An 18,054-nucleotide genomic window follows, 5' to 3' on the forward strand; every position below is an offset into this window, starting at 1 on the left:
CCCCTTTCACTATTAAAGTTCTCAGTGTATAATGTAAAACACGCCTATGAGAAATAGTCTTTATTGGTAACTGAGGAAGAATTCCTCGCTTGCTATGATAATATACGCTGGATATCTAGTAATGCAAGAATGTAGGTCATCGCTACAAATATGTGAGTCAAGGAATGTATTTAATAGTCAGGAAAAATGAAACTGTAAGTAGGCTTGTGGAATTAGATATGTGTTATAGCTGGAGGACTGTATAAAGGGTTGCTAAGAAATATATGCTTTGAATAGATGCGATTACTGTATGGTATTGGTATTATTCTTTCCGCAGAATGGTTATTGACTACTGTATGGTGTGGGCGGTAATTAACTTGAACGACACATGTCTATATCGAAGGATACTTCATCATATGAGCTCTATTCATTCTGCTTCATTTCATCCACATTAAATGCCCATTAGAGTCTATCTCCCTTTTTAGATGTCAATGTTTGGTATATGTTTGCTTCTCGTTATTTCTATGGACAGCACACCAACATTTTTTGTTCTATTGGGTTCTTCACATATACTTCCATTAAAAAATAAACTACGATTATGTCACAGAAAGACTAAAGAGGCCAGTCCAGTTGATATGCTTTTTCGCTAATCTGTATGGAGAAAAGTTGAGAAAAGGTATTTGCATGACTGCGGTCTAAGTGCCTTGTTAATACTCGATGACAGCCCTATCAAAGCAGTAAAAACCTCCTACTACTTGCGGGCATCCTCCACAACTCTTCTGTTTATTAGGCCCCATGACGTCGTGCTCCATTAAAAATATAAGCTACTGTACAGTAGTAATGTCATGGAAATACTAAAGAGGCCTTAACTAGATAGTGGGCCAGTCTAGATGAAATCTGAGAGTTAGGACAACTTTTTGTTACTGTGTATGAAGAACAGTTGTGCAAAAGGATTAACAGGAACCTGCCCAATGGCCAAGTTGATTCTTCACGGCCTCAAAACTCAAATACTGCCAATGTCCTACTACTTGCTGTCATCCTTGGTGAATCATTTGAGTAATAGGCCTAGTGATATCATGTTCCATTAAAAATAGAAGACACAATGAGCATATCGTGTTAAGACTAAAGAAGCTCTAACTAGATGGTTGGCCCATCCAGCTGAAATCCGAGAGTTAGGACAGCTTTTTGTGACTGTGTATGAAGAAGAGTTGAGCAAAAGTATTCATAAGACCTCATCCAATGGCCACATTGAGACTCTATGGAAGCCTAACCAAAAGAAAGCACTGCAATCTTCCTGCTACTTGCCGGCATCTTTGGTGACTCTTCTGATTTAAAAAGTGTGTTTTCCCTCCTTATGGTCTTTGAATATTGACTGGAACTAAGAAGAGTGCATACTTTACCATTTTATGTTGATACATGTCATGCATAGTCATGACATCGCTGGGGTTACTCATTAGAAGATCTGCTGAAGATGATGGCTACTACAGAGTACCTGAGAGTTGTTCTGTTCAACTGAAAATTGTTTTGTCCAAAACCCATGAATTGTTTTGTTAATTTTAGTGTGGAGGGCTTCATAAAATCCAACTTTCCCGATTCTTCTTTTTTTCGACATCTGCTAACTAGGGTTGAGCGAAATGGGTCGGCCACTTTCAGAAGTCGCCGACTTTTGGCAAAGTCGGGTTTCATGAAACCCAACCCAACCCCTGTGTGGGGTTGGCCATGAAGTCGGCGATCTTCTGAATGTGGTATCGGAATTCCGATCCCGATTTCCGATATGTTTGCAATATCGGAAATCGGTATCGGAATCCATATTTAATGTAAAATAAAGAATTAAAATAAAAAATATCGCTATACTTACCCTCTGACGTGCCCTGGTACTAACCGGGAACGGCCGCGCGACCAATCACAAGCCGCGACGTCACCGCGATGTCACCCCAAGGTCCTGGAAGCGCTGATTCGAAGGAAGGAAGGTTCCCGGTTAGTACCAGGGCGCGTCAGAGGGTAAGTATAGCGATATTTTTTATTTTAATTCTTTATTTTACACTTAAATATGGATCCCAGGGCCTGAAGGAGAGTTTCCGCTCCTTCAGACCCTGGGAACCATTGGAAACCCAATGCACTGCATTGGGTTTCGAGTTTCGGCCGACCCCGACCCCGACTTTTTTATAGGATCGGCCGATTTCACTCCACCTAACTTTTGAAAAAGTCGGGTTTCGTGAAACTCGACCCGATCCTATAAAAGTAAAGGTCGCTCAACCCTACTGCTAACGGTGAAGATTAACCAGGCTCTTAGTGACATTGTTTTGTTGGTTATTCCCACTGAGATATATGGGTTTGGCTAACTTATCAGTGAAAACCCCCTTGAAATTAGAATCCAAACTACATGAAAAATTTAAAATAGACTAATAGTAACATGAGTAGGTTTTTAACATAGTTAGAGAGGGGTATTTTAAAGATAAAACGAGGTGTCAGCTCATTGTAAAGAGAACAACTTTTCTACTTAATAGTCCATTAATATATTAGAGAAGATATTCTTTAAATACATCTCATTAGTCCCACAGTCCATAAAAGACATTATTCCTCTAGTAATTTCTATGCCCCATTGAAAATAATTACTGCATTTAAGATATTGGCTCATCTGTAACTTGATTTAAAAGGTGACCTTATGAAAAGTAGATTTTATTAGGTCAGTTATGGCCTTCATTTCTTGGGGGCTAGATATGGATAGATTTGGTAGATATTTGATATAATTAGCTATAATAACAATACACAGCAATATAAAAATAATAAATAATACACACATCAGTATCATAAAGATCTACCAGAAAGGTAAAGTGTGATTATACAGATGCTAAATTGAAAGTTCCTGAACTCTTACTTAGGCAGATATAACATATTTTGGATTTCAAAAGCCAAATTTTTTACCATGGAAAGTAAATAATGAATGTTTCTGCAAGCAGAGAACTTGGAGACAGACCACAATTAATATAAACAAAAAGTAAAATATTTGCTGGGACCAAAATTTCTTTTTTTTGAATGCTGAAGTAGTTAGGTGAGACTACATTATGGTGATTATTACAAAACCACCTTGTAAGCCCAAAGTTCAGTAATTTCGTCTCCTCTGTTTGTTTTTTTGTTTTTGTTTTCTTTTTTTTAACTCCAAAAGACAGAACAGTCAAATTTACTCAACTGTTAAACTTTATCTGGACCAAAGTGATGGTTAGGACAGGTTGTAGTAGAGATGTTCTACTCGCGCAGTAAACTCAGAAGAGCAGGCATTTATTTATTAATGTCTCTATTAGGCACAAAATTTAAACAGAGTTGCAAATAATAATATAAAAATCCCAAAACTTAGCTAGTATCGCCGCCCTGATACATGACCTCTTGAGGCCTTTCTTAAGGCTGCATGGTTCTTCATTTCTTTACTCTCTCGTCTATTGCTCCGTGCCACTTATGTCTTCGAATGCTAGCATCCTGCCTTACACTGATTATCAAAGAGATGATCAAACCCTTTGAAATTTGAATTCACCAGCTTTGGTAGGTCTTTTAGCAAGATTTGATTTGTAGCTAATCTATTCACGGCAAATCTCGAGTTGTCCAATTGCGTTAGAACTATGTGTAGAACATTTTGCCATATCCCAATACTATATCCACACTGTTTTACTAATAATATATCCTAAGGAGTAGAGCAAGAGACTCCAAACTTTTGTGCTGCAAATGGCATGAGAAATCTGTGCAGCTTAAATTAATTAATCAATTACGCTGCCACTGCTACTGCCACCTACCATAACTCTGTTATGCACCATCCCTGGTCCGCTAGATTTGCTTGTGCTCCACATCGGGCTTTGCAAGTAGTCCGGCATGTTCCCATGTGTTGTATTTCCTAGGCATTTAAAAGACCTCACGAGACACATACCTGCATCTTGATATTGCATTAAGACTTTCTAGTAACTAAATATAATGACACGTGTATATAATAATATATACAGGATCGCGCTGGTAGAAAGCTACTAAAAGCACTCAATAGGTATCCACAAGTAATATAAAACTGGGTAATCAATAGTAAAAAGTATAGTCCATGATAAAAACAGCCATAATAAAAATAGTCCCTGAAAATGCAGAGTTTAGTTAGTATAGGTCTATTGACCTGCAATCTAAAAAGAGGACTCTCTTATCTTCAGGACCTTCCTAGAGGACCAATGAAAGCTGCTACAATACCAGAGCAACTTCAGGACCTTCCTAGAGGACCAATGGGAGCTGCAGCAGTACCTGAGCATGTGACCACTGACCTCCAATGAGAGGTCTTACCTTGGACATGCTCAGAAGGGAAAAAGCAGGACTTAGTCCCAGAGATGTCTGCTCGCCGCTGACCAGTACTGGCTACAATGGCTGAGCCTGGGAAAACAGCAGAAACCATCTGCACAGCACCAGGCTGAGCCAGATGCTGGGACTGACCTCTCTGCTGAGCAGGCTCCACTGCAGCTGGAGAGGAATGGGAGACCGCAGAGGAGATGGCTCAAGATTCCCCCTGTGCAGAGGCGGGAACTCGACTCCTAACAATGAGTAACACAAATTAGAATGTTTTTTAAGCTTATATGAAGAAACATTATACATGAGTATGCGAACTGCTTTGCCCAAACCTTACTCAACTAACTCTCCACTGTAAACAGGGATGACAAAGGACATGAAATGTGATGTGTGACCCTCAGAAAGAGATACATCAGAGGCACCATCATGATTTAGGTCACCCTCCCTTTTTGATAAAAATACTCATTTTACGTCATCATACTAAATGTTTTTGTGCCTTGGTTATAAAAATATTCAGTGTTATAGGGGTATTTAGGAAGTGCTAAAGTATCTTTGTTCAAGGGTAAAATGATTACTTCCAGATTACAAAGTTTTACATTTTCTGCAATAAAGTGGTTTTACAATTTAGAGGAGCAGAATATATAGGATAAATGTATCTTAGGTAGAATTCTTATCTCTGGGACATCTGGCTTTGCAGCCAATCTGCCAGGCAGAGTGGTCCGTCCAAGTTGTCAAGTCTGTGGCTTGATATGAATGTCTCACCTGGTATTACTATGGCCACGGGACTCGCTATTCTCCCACTGGGATTCCCACAGATGACTTTCTAAACTATCAGACATGCATAGAATATACTGCAGATCAGATCGAGAAACCCTTTTAAAATAAATAGATTTTTCACTGTCTTTTTGTAAATTTAGGAAACTTTAAGTCCAAACAATGTATTTTTTTTTCATAAAAATACTAAATTTTCATGTTTTTCTGTTTTTTAATCTAAACTTAATAGTTAAAGCATGAGATTGCAAAAAACAAAAGTTGAAATGCAATGCAAGTTAGTTTGAGAAATGTAATTTTGGTTACTTAAGGATAAAACTACCAACATTCTTACTTTCTAAAGAAAAAAAAACCCAGAATTTGTTTTATCTCCACAACAGATTTAGTGACAGATATCAAAAGCAGCGTGAGAAATAAATTGAGTTGCGACAAGTCTAGATTGGAATTCCTAAATATAATAGGGTATTAAATGACCGCAAGTAGAGGACAAAATAGAAATGAAGAAATCCTGATCTAATTGGGGAATAGGTTTTAGAAGAAAAGAGGAGAATTTGGTATTAGACTGCCTTGACAAACATTATTAAAATACTGACAAAACCATTGAAGAGCTCAGACGTTCCCCTCCCTCCTATGTGGCAGAGTTTGTCTTTTTACTGATCATACAATGAAGAGAACAAGAATGACTTTAAAGTGAATGTGTCATTGGAAAAAAACCATTGTTTAAATTACCGGTAAGTGTTTTAAACTTTCTTTTCCTGTTCTTTCTTACCTATTACTGTTTACAGAATATTGAAAAAATCCAATTTTTTTTACTCTTGCCTCCAAGCCTAATAATAGACCGAAAGTTCCTATTTTGTACAGATCACTTTTCAGCAGTCTCATTATCATCACAGGCAGAAAGGTAACACCGATAAAAAGCACTGGATTCACCATTCACCACATCACAGCTTACCTCTTCCCCTTCACCGCAAAAATGATCTCTGCACATTTGGTAAAGCATCCACACAATACTTGCCCATTCATAATTCTCCAGATAGAAGAAGAAGTGGAAGCACTCACCAGTCTTGGCAGCAGGTAAACCTTTATTAACACGTACTCTTCACGGCTCGGGGGTGCATATTTACAGATGAGTGTACAGGTAAAACGACGGCCGTTTCGCGCTACTCGAGCGCTTCAACAGGCCTGTTGAAGCGCTTGAGTAGCGCGAAACGGCCATCGTTTTACCTGTACACTCATCTGTAAATATGCACCCCCGAGCCGTGAAGAGTACGTGTTAATAAAGGTTTACCTGCTGCCAAGACTGGTGAGTGCTTCCACTTCTTCTTCTATCTGGATTATTGCATTGTTATATCTTCTTGGTGAGAGCACCCGAGGTCTTGCTGTTCGGCTGATATCAACGCTTACTGGGTCCGGTGTGTCGGCTCTGACGTCCTGGTGGTGCGGTCAGCTGTATCTGGATTTATGACTGCATTCATAATTCTGATCACCCAGGCTACTGAAAGTGCAGCTAGTCAGATACTCAGAGAAAATTATATTTATTCTTCCCTGGAGCCGCTGGCTTTCAGTCATAGAGGCACGCCCAGAATGTCTACTGATATCGCCACCAGGATTGTCAGCACTGACTGTAGGCATGCCCAGGCACATTGATTGATAGATTGCTCTGCACAAATGTGCTTCAGAAAGAGCTGTCAATCAAAGTTACCAAGTGATGACTGTAGCCATTCTAGACACGCCTTTATGACTGAAAGCCAAAGGAGGAATAAAGATGATTTTCCACTGGTAGTTCTACATTCAGTAAAGCGGCCAGTCAGCCAATATATTAAAAAGTTCATTTAAAAGCCCAAACTGAATTTTGAAATAGACATTTAGTTGAGTGGAAGGCAAAAACAACATAGCAACACAAATCAAAACTAATCCAAATACTGTGGTTGGCACACTTGTTTCTGAGGTTAACATTATATAGCTGGAGGAGGATCAAAGTACAGTATGATTAAACTAACAAAAAAAAACCATAAAGATATTATAAAATGATGTTGAATCTTCCTGAAACTTTAGGTGTTATGAAATAAATTAATAAATCAAACATTTTAAAGTGTTCAGCAGCATAAAAATGCATGTAAAGCGCCATGGAATAAATGGCACTATAAAAAATAAATAATAATAATAATAATTTAATCCATTTATACGTAATTATTTTACTATTTGTGTCAAATTATTACTTCATATTTGGACCGTCTGGAAGCTTTTTCGTCTATTTTTTGCAGCTGAGTCGCTGGAAAGTTTGTGTCTTAGGTGCTCTGTGCTGTTATTACATTGAATGTTCAGCAGTTTTCTCTTATAGACTAAAAGTGAAAGTTAATGGCCTGACCGTGTCTCTTAAGTAATAAAATTTCACACAGTTTTTCGAAGGTAATCATTTCTGTGACTTGGGCATAACTTCAAGCTCGAAAGAATCCACTTTCAACTCTAATGTTCTTTCAGTTCTAGCTAAATATTTTGTATTAGGTAAAAGAGGTATTGCTTGGTTCTAGGACCCTTACTTATGGGGTGAAAGAGGGTCATTTGACTATATACTCTGATTCACAGTACTCTCTATCTCCAGGATTTCCATCTCCAGAGTGCAGAGCAATTTTTAAAGAGGACCTATAAAAAGGAAAAAAAGTGTCCAGTTTTCGCTCTGATTTTGACTCCCAATGTTTCCCTGAGTATTCAGTTTTTAGTTTTATTTAAATCCGTCATATGGTTTCAGAGATATGGGCAGTTTTATTTAGTGCAAGTTTTTATGGTCTTTACTAAGAGGGCGTGGCTCACATGATCATTATTCAAAACACCCTAAACACACTCCCCAGAGGATCCTGTAAGCCACACAGCCATCGAAGACACTAAGAAATTAACACTAAATAAAAAAGACCCTATCTTTGGAACCGTATGGCAGATTTAGGAAAAAAAAACCTGAAAACTCAATAGAGTTGTGGGAATAAAATAAGAGCAAAAGCTTCTTTTTGACCAGATGACAAAATTGATTTATTCAAAACATACTTGTTCTTCCACGCAAAATCTGTGGAAAAACATGATTTTCCTGTCACTAGAATTTAAAACCGCTTTTGATGGATACCCGTTTAAATGATTCAGAACTATCCATTATGCTCTGTAACGTAATGCTATTTTGCTATTATTGGATAATTCCTCTTCATCGACATTCTTCTGTTAGCACTTCAAGTCCTGGAACTTCCTTAGCCTGAATTCCCCGAATGCATTGAGTCCTGATGTTGGGTAATGACTTGCTCTGACCTGGAAGCTTGCCTTCTTGTTATGTCTTCATGCAGTTGACAGAAGAGCAAGTGCAGAGAGATAAAGACCTGCCCGCACTTCCTGAAATCCATCTTAGTATCTCTGCTGCTGGACATGGATTGAACTTGACAACAGGCAGTGGACATAAAGTTTAAAAGAAGGAAGACTCCTAATGTTTGGGCAACATAATTTTATTTTGCACATATTTAGCACATTATCTATTAAACAAGATACATTTGTCTGATGGTACAGGGAACATTTAGCTCAATGTTTTAATTTGGATACCAGATACTAGGAAACTCCTATTGAAAGGGATTAGACACTTTTTCGTTAATTTAACAAATGTGCTTCAACCATAATTTTAAAGTACACTACTTAAAAAAATAAAGGGAACACTTAAACAACAAAACATAACTCTAAGTAAATCAAACTTCTGTGAAATCAAACTGTCCACTTAAGAAGCAACCCTGATTGACGATCAATTTCACATGACAATTATCAAGACACACTCAATAAAGGAGTGGTTCTGCAGGTGGGGACCACAGACCACATCTCAGTACCAATGCTGTTGTGAATTCTGCTCTTGGGTTCCCTCCAGTGGTTGTTGGTGGGAATGCAGTTGTCTCTGACTCGCAGTCCTGGCCAGGTGTATCGGATAATTACAATTCTGACTGGGATATTTAGGTGTGCAGCATCCTTTAGCCCTTGCCAGTTGTCATTGTTTCTTTGGAAGTGTTGGATCTGTGCCTGGCCTCTCCTGCTTATCTGCCAGTTCAGCAAAGAAAAGTGTCTGTTTCTGTTCCTGTGGTACACATGCAGTGTGCTTGTTTTCAGTACTGTTCGTTTGTTTTTCTTTTGTCCAGATTAGACTGTGTCTGTGTTTTCTCAGTCTGATTGGTTTCACTGGAGTTGCAGATATACGCTCCTACATCTTTAGTTAGATGTAGGAAGTTTTTTGTATATTCTGCTGTGGATTTTTTGAAGGGTTTTAATACTGACCGCACAGAACTCTGTCCTATTCTGTCCTATCTAGCTAGAGTGGCCTCCTGTGCTAAATCCTGTTTTTTCTGCCTGTGTATGTTTTTTCCTCTCCGACTCACCGCCAATATTTGTGGGGGGCTGTCTATCCTTTGGGGATTTTCTCTGAGGCAAGATAGTATTCCGATTTCCATCTTTAGGGGTATTTAGTCCTCCGGCTGTGAAGAGGTGTCTAGGTGTCTTAGGTACACTCCACGGCTACTTCTAGCTGTGGTCTTAAGTTCAGGGTTGCGGTCAGTATAGTGGCCACTTTCTCCAGTGAAAGTTCTCATGCAGCTCCAAGGTCACCGGATCATAACACAATGTTTTCTGGCTGATGTTTTGGTCACTTTTGAATGTTGGTTGTGCTTTCACACTCGTAGTAGCAAGAGACGGATGCTGTAACCCACACAAGTGGCTCAGGTAGTGCAGCTCATCCAGGATGGCACACCAATGCGAGCTGTGGCAAGAAGGTTTGCTGTGTCTGTCAGTGTAGTGTCCAGAGGCTGGAGGCACTATCAGGAGACAGGCCAGTACACCAGGAGAGATGGAGGGGATGTAGGAGGGCAGCAACCCAGCAGCAGGACCACTACCTCAGCCTTTGTGCAAGGAGGAACAGGAGGAGCACTGCCAGAACCCTGCAAAATTACCTCCAGCAGGCCACAAATGTGCATGTAAACAGTTAGAGACTGACTCCATGAGGATGGTCTGAGTGCCCAACATCCACAGATGGGGTTGTGCTCACAGCCCAACACCATGCAGGATACTGGCATTTGCCACAGAACACCAGGATTTTCAAATTCACCACTGGCTCCCTGTGCTCTTCACAGTTGAAAGCAGGTTCACACTGAGCACATGTGACAGACGTGACAGAGTCTGGAGATGCAGTGGAGTGAGATCTGCTGCCTGCAACATCCTTCAGCAGACCAGTTTGGCACTGGGTCAGTAATGGTGTGAGGTAGCATTTATCTGGAGGGATGCACAGCCCTCCATGTGCTTGCCAGAGGTAGCCTGACTGCAATTAGGTACCGAGATGAGATCCTCAGACCTCTTGTGAGACCATATGCTAGTGCTGTTGGCCCTAGATTCCTCCTAATGCAGGACAATGCCAGACCTCATGTGGCTGGAGTGTCTCAGCAATTCCTGCAAGATGAAGGCATTGAAGCTATGGACTGGCCCACCCATTCCCCAGATGTGAATCCAATTGAACACATCTGGGACATCATGTCTCGCACCATCCACCAACATCACATTGCACCACAGATTGTCCAGGAGTTGGCAGATGCTCTATTCCAGGTCTGGGAGGAGATCCCTCAGGAGACCATCTGCTGCCTCATCAGGAGCATGCCCAGGCATTGTAGGGAGATTATACAGGCACATGGAGGCCACACACAATACTGAGCATCATTTCCTTGTCTTGAGGCATTTCCACTGAAGTTGGATCAGCCTGTAATTTCATTTTCGACTTTGATTATGAGCATCATTCCAAATCCAGACCTCCATGGGATATTAGTTGTGATTTACGTTGATCATTTTTAGGTTTTATTGTTCTCAACACATTCCACTATGTAATGAATAAAGATTTACAACTGGAATATTTCATTCAGTGATATCTAGGATGTGGGATTTTAGTGTTCCCTTTATTTTTTTGAGCAGTGTATTTACTAATATAAATGTGTAACAAGATTCCCTCTTTTACTTGCTTGTGCGGCGTTACTCTAAGACTACACAGATCTGCTCTATATATGATGGCTGTTGAAAACAAACTTATGACCAGACCTGGCGATCAGTCTTGCCCAATTGTAAAACAGCTTTCTCTTGTGCAGTGTTCTTCTATTGGATGAGGATCTGGTCACATGATTCATCATCAGCATTAATTTCTTATTCTTACTTGCACATGGAAATACGAGAAGCAATGGAATGAAACTGAAAGGGAGAAGATACAGATTGAATATTAAAAAAAAAAAAACATTTTGACAGTGAGGGTGTTGAATGAGTGGAACGGGCTGCAACAAGAGGTGGACAATTCTCCTTCAATGAAAGTCTTCAAACAGAGTCTGGACAGACATCTGTCTGAGATGGTTTAGTGAATCCTGCATTGAGCAGGGGGTTGGACACGACGACACTGGAGGTCCCTTCCAACTCTAGCATTCTATGATTCTATGAAGAAGTACAGGAAGAGAACCGGTAATACTTATGTAATAGTGCTGTAAAATTGTTTTTGAAAAACATTTTTTAGAATTAGGTGGCCAACCTCTTTAAGCCATCCATAATGCATACATTGGTTGTCATAAACAGTTTAAATTCTTTAAAAAAAAAGTAAAGTACATTTGGGAATGGCAATGGAAATTTTTATTATAATGAAAATTGGAAATATTTAAGCTTGCCTAAAAGGGTTTTCGAAAATTGCATATTGATGGCCCAAGCTTACCTTTTGGAAAGTGCAGATAATTAATTCGCGACACCATTTTGCATTCAGCTTTGACATTTCTATACACAGAATAAAAATGGTTATTATTATTACGAAGCATTTTCACTTTGCTCGTGTTCAACTCCCATGTCTTCCTAGTACCATTGTCCTTGTTTGTGCCTCCAATAAAACAGAAAAAAAAACAGCCGCAATGTATTTTGCTTCTAAAGGCTGAATGCATTTGACTCAATGACAAGTTTCACCCAGTTTTCAAAAAGCGGAGCTGCCATTTCAAGGATGTTATGTTATTTTAACCATGTAAAAGAAAATCACATAAATGAGTCCACTGCGTAACTTCCAGATGGTTCTTTTGTTATTATTAAAAGAGTCTCTAAAGCCCTTGAGGCTCAGATGTGATATCCTGTAATGAAAATACAATCCTACCATCAGTAAAACTGCAGTGAGGTTTATGTGTACAATGAGGGACAGTAAAATGTATGCAGGGTAATAAGATGATATTTACAAAATGTAATAAGGATTTACAGTATCTGAAAATGTGTCTCTTCCGGAAGATTTATACCTGTATATACCTATGTATTGATATATAATTGGCCAAGTCTAGAAATAAACTACTGCTCCGATTCATCAAGGCCGACATTTTTTACAACAGTCTTGATTAGGGTTGAGCGACCTTTACTTTTATAGGATCGGGTCGGGTTTCACGAAACTCGACTTTTTCAAAAGTCGGGTCGAGTGAAATCGGCCGATCCTATAAAAAAGTCGGGGCCGGGGTCGGCCGAAACCCGAAACCCAATGCAGTGCATTGGGTTTCCAATGGTTCCCAGGGTCTGAAGGAGCAGAAACTCTCCTTCAGGCCCTGGGATCCATATTTAAGTGTAAAATAAAGAATTAAAATAAAAAATATTGATATACTTACCCTCTGACGCGCCCTGGTACTAACCGGGAACCTTCCTTCCTTCGAATCAGCGCTTGCAGGACCTTGCGGTGACATCGCGGCTTGTGATTGGTCGCGTGGCCGCCCATGTGACCGCTCGCGCGACCAATCACAAGCCGCGACGTCACCGCGACGTCACGCAAGGTCCTGCAAGCGCTGATTCTTAGGAAGGAAGGCTGCCGGAAAGAAGCAGGGCGCGTCCGAGGGTGAGTATATACCTAATAGGAATATACTCACCATTTTGTGAGTTTTGGATATAAATAATAATCAGTTGAGGGTAAATAAGAAGAATATAGCTGTTCATAGACAATTTCAAAATCATTGATTTTTTGCTGGGATGGGAACTATGAGACTTGGGTAGCGCATTATTCTGCAAAAAGAAGACAACTTTGTAAAGTTTTCTTCATCTTGTTTCCACAATTTTTGCCCAAAGTCTGGTTAATAGAGATATGTAATATTCTTTTGTAACTGGCTTTCCATGTTCAAAATAATCCACAAAAAATGATGCCATATTCATCCCAGAAAAAGGAGAGAAGTACTTAACTTTTCAGAAGACTTCTGAAAGCAAATCTTTTTGGGCCAAGGAGAATCTAAATCTTTTCACTTCTTAGACACCCCTATACTCCACCATAACATCTTTTTGTCCATATTTAAAATCAGCAGCCCAGTTTATAATGGTTGAATGAGATGGACATTAAACTTCTAATGTTGTTAACATGTAATTGTAAGATGCTAGCAGGTGCATAGGATGCAGGAGAAAGAGCAAGGGTTAACAGGGATTTTATATAACACAAAAATAGATCAATCAGGGGGGTATTAAAATAAAGGTAACAACTTATCAGTCTCTGGGCCTTGGTAGGAGGTGGCTGGAAGATCCCTCGGTGGCGCCACAGGCAGAGCGAGAAGTCTCCAATCCGGTCCCACACAAAGGCGATGCACTCCTTGCGGTGGTGAATCCTTTGGGTCCTTCGGCACATGGTCTCCTGGTACGGACATGAGATGTTGTAGAGGTGTAGGTCTGCGGTAGGGTTGAGCGACCTTTACTTTTATAGGATCGGGTCGGGTTTCACGAAACCCGACTTTTTCAAAAGTCGGGTCGAGTGAAATCGGCCAATCCTATAAAAAAGTCGGGGTCGGCCGAAACTCGAAACCCAATGCAGTGCATTGGGTTTCCAATGGTTCCCAGGGTCTGAAGGAGCGGAAACTCTCCTTCAGACCCTGGGATCCATATTTAAGTGTAAAATAAAGAATTAAAATAAAAAATATTGCTATACTTACCCTCTGACGCGCCCTGGTACTAACCGGGAACCTTCCTTCCTTCGAATCAGCGCTTCCAGGACCTTGCGGTGACGTCGCAATGACGTCGCGGCTTGTGATTGGTCGCGCGGCCGCCCATGTGACCGCTCGCGCGACCAATCACAAGCCACGACGTCACCGCGACGTCACGCAAGGTCCTGCAAGCGCTGATTCTTAGGAAGGAAGGCTGCCGGAAAGAAGCAGGGTGCGTCCGAGGGTGAGTATATTCCTATTAGGTCCTGGAAGCACTGATTCGAAGGAAGGAAGGTTCCCGGTTAGTACCAGGGCGCGTCAGAGGGTAAGTATAGCGAAATTTTTTATTTTAATTCTTTATTTTACATTAAATATGGATTCCGATACCGATTTCCGATATTGCAAACATATCAGAAATCAGGATCGGAATTCCGATACCACATTCAGAAGATCGCCGACCTCATGGCCGACGCCACACAGGGGTCGGATCAGGTTTCATGAAACCCGACTTTGCCAAAAGTCGGTGACTTCTGAAAGTGGCCGATCCGTTTCGCTCAACCCTAGTCTGCGGTACAGCAGATGTAGAAAACAGTTCAGAAGACAAGGCTGCAGGAGCAGGCCGGCACTCATTAAGCACCGCAGGGATAGACTCAGCGGTGCCTCTGCGGTGGTGAGCGGAACAATGCTCTCAAGTCCGTACTAGTCACTGTGCGGAATCTCTCTGGGCTCTGTGTCGTTAGTCGGGATGGCACTGCTAACCGAGTCGGAAGGCACGGATAGCTGGCATGGGTAAGTCGAGAGGGAGTCAACTGTCTCTGAGCTCTCACGCTGGTTCCCCACCAAAAGCCCCGCCTTCCCGCGCACACCGCTATTTAAGTCGGACCTGTCCCCATCCGTCAGGTGTCCTGAACTGCTGTGGTTAGAAATCTCTTCCCCCCAGAATAATGGTGACAGCCCCAACAGTTCCAGCCCAGACAGGCAAGAGGGACCGTTAGCCTGGCACTCCTCCCTAAATAATCATAAATTTCTTTATGAGATTGTCCTTTCAAAAACAGATACTTAAAGAGGATATTTCGGATGTTGTGAAAAACAAAAATTGTGCCTAAGCACTAACAGGTTGACTGCTCCTGCTGGTGATTCATCTTAATTTGACTCTTTCACGTCAACAGAGCGGCAGCTTCTTTTCCGCTCCACTCTGTTGACAGGACGGGACTTATGATGTAATTCTGATTGACAGCCGGACACCTACTTCCTAACTGGGAGAGCCGACTGTCAATCTGCATGACTTCGGAAGTCAAGCCCTGTTGACAGAGCAGGGTGGAAAAAAGCTGCCACTGTCGATGTGACGTCAGCAGAGGCAGTGAGTACACATAGAGAACTGTTAATCAGTGATTTAGACCATCCACTGGACTCCTAAGTTCAGAATAAGCAATTATTGAAATAAATACATTTTTAATTAATTAATTCTGTCCAGCTCTTTTCGTCTTACAATGGTTCAAACACAACTTCATTGTAACACATTTCCTTTAGTTATTCCAGCACTTTTTTTTGTAGTTGGAGCAGCCTGAAAAAGAGCTGGAGAAACTCAGAAAATAGGTGCTTTAGTGACAGGCGTACTATTCAAAATTATGCTTCTCTGTATACACAGAACTGTATATTTTTCAGCTGTGATGTGGACAACAAAGTTTGCTGTGGCCATTAAAAATTAATGCAATTTCACTGTCCCTTAACGTGCAGCCGTTCAGAATTGATAACTTAAATTGAATTATGACAATGCTTGGGATGGAACTTTGACGTGTGAGGCCAAGAAAACCAAGTTCTATGCTGGGACATCATGTAATTCATTAAAATATGAAATGCGACATTCTCCTGCTGCATTTCCCTCACAACTTAATAGGCTTTTAGACATGCCATGCTATAGTCTACATTCTGGACACCAATGCAAAATTTGTGACAGTTTTCCCTACATAGAATGCACCATTTACGGTGTTACTGGTGTCTTTTTAGGTCTTTTGGGTCCCTGAGGCACCTGGACCAAGTGGAACTGCTTCATCTACACCACCTAAAGCTGTGCCCTTGCTTTCCTTTGCCTTTTCCCGTTGAAACTCATGGATGGTAACAATGGCAAAGTATTGCACAGTAGAAAAAGCAACCTTTTTGTACAGCATGCCATTGTAAGAAAAAATAAATCACAGATTAAGTTCTCGGTGTGCCATGTAACCAAAAAGGCAGCCAAAGGGGAAGAGGAACCAGTTCCCTTGAGAGTGCAGAAATTGTCCCTGTGGACCGAAATCACAGGCAAGTAGACCTCTTCGAGCAGCTCCTCTTGGTATTATACTGCCCGTAGTAGTTTCAGCCAAATTTACTAATGCTTTGCAAACAGCAGCAACATGGAGGAAATTATACAGCAGTACTGAGCAATGTAGATGTTAATCCATCTCGGGGGTATTATAAAGCTCAGCACAATCTTTCTGTGTCTTTCTGTGCCTGTTTTCTGACTCTACTCCTCACACCTTCCCATCTCCCATACCCACAGAGTATAATTGGAGGTGTAACCTGACTCCTCACTATTATTACATGGACCAAGATACAGTTAAATAGTTTTTCAGAGTGGAAGGTGTAATCAAAAAGGAGGAGTATTCCTTTGATAAGATATACGGTATTATTAGTTTTCTTATATTCACCTGTGGTATTGATTTATACAAGGTTTGTTGAATGTATAGTTCCCTTGTAGTGATGAACGAATGTAATGGGGTAAGGTGTTATCCAACCATATTCGTGTGCCTACCGAGTGACTTCGGAGTGCTAGAATTATATATTCGAATCCCCACTCCTACATGTCTTGCTGCTGTTCGACAGCTACAATACATGCATAGATTGCCTAATCCCTGAATGTAGCGGCTGTCGAACAGCCGGGACTCAAACATAGCTTCCGAGCACGACTTTTAATATAGACATTTTTTTTCCTGACTTGGTACATGCAGTACATTGTTAATAATTCACACTGAAAATCTAATCGGTGGTAATGGAATGCCCGTGATCTATACGCTATAAGGAACTGGCTTACAGACCGCACTTAATAGACCTTCAATGTCATTACAAAATGAATCATTGTCTTCCTTGCCGTTATCTTAGCTCTTGCATCTGATCTATGTTTAATTAAATTGTTTGTGGCTATGGAAAATATGAAATATCTAAATCTGAAAAATATAAGGTGGCATTTTTTTGTTTGCATAGCGGAGGACTTGTTAGTCCTCCATTATGTAAATTTTTATATCACGTAAAGTCCATATTGCTTTTTTAACATATATTATTAGTAGCCCATGAAAAAAAAATTACAAGATGCAGGCATTAAAATTACAAAGTAGCACAGCATAGCAAGCGATTTATTTTGCCCCACAATCTGTGCTTATTCACTGCTGTATATGTCCTCTACAATGCGGTCATGTTGACCACATAAGTGGGGGGTTCGCCATATGATATAAGAGTTGCAAGGCATTATGGGAATTAAGGGTCATCTGAGCTGATTGTACCTCATACTGCAATATTAAATTATATAATCTAAATAACGGTCTTCTTTTAATCCCAACCATAGACTGGTCTTCACATGGTCTTCGGTGTTTTGCCGGCGGCTATGTGTCGGAAGAAGTGGGGCGCTTTAATTGCTCTTGCCAGAGATTGACTGTGGCATTGAAGGGATTAACAGCAGCATTCGGAGCACAGCTCTGCTTGCTGCTGTTAGAGGCAGATGATGGCTGTGTAGCAGAACCATCACTTGCTTGTATTATACACAGGAACCCTTCATTGGATAAACATGTGTCCAATGTCAAGAAGGGGTTGAACAAATGTCATCATCATATTCTGTGCCATGTGAGATCTTAGGCTTCCGTTTGACCTATTAGTGCAGTATGACATTTTATAAACTCTAGTTCTTGGGTCATTCCTCTTTTCTTTTCTTTTTAAACATTAAAGATGTGTCTTTCCTTACTTTCATCTTGGCTTGACATATCCAGAGGTGAGAAGCATGAGATTACCAGCTTTGAAAGATATATGA

The sequence above is a fragment of the Ranitomeya imitator genome, chromosome 8 (genome assembly GCF_032444005.1).
Source record: "Ranitomeya imitator isolate aRanImi1 chromosome 8, aRanImi1.pri, whole genome shotgun sequence".
Lineage (NCBI taxonomy): Eukaryota > Metazoa > Chordata > Amphibia > Anura > Dendrobatidae > Ranitomeya > Ranitomeya imitator.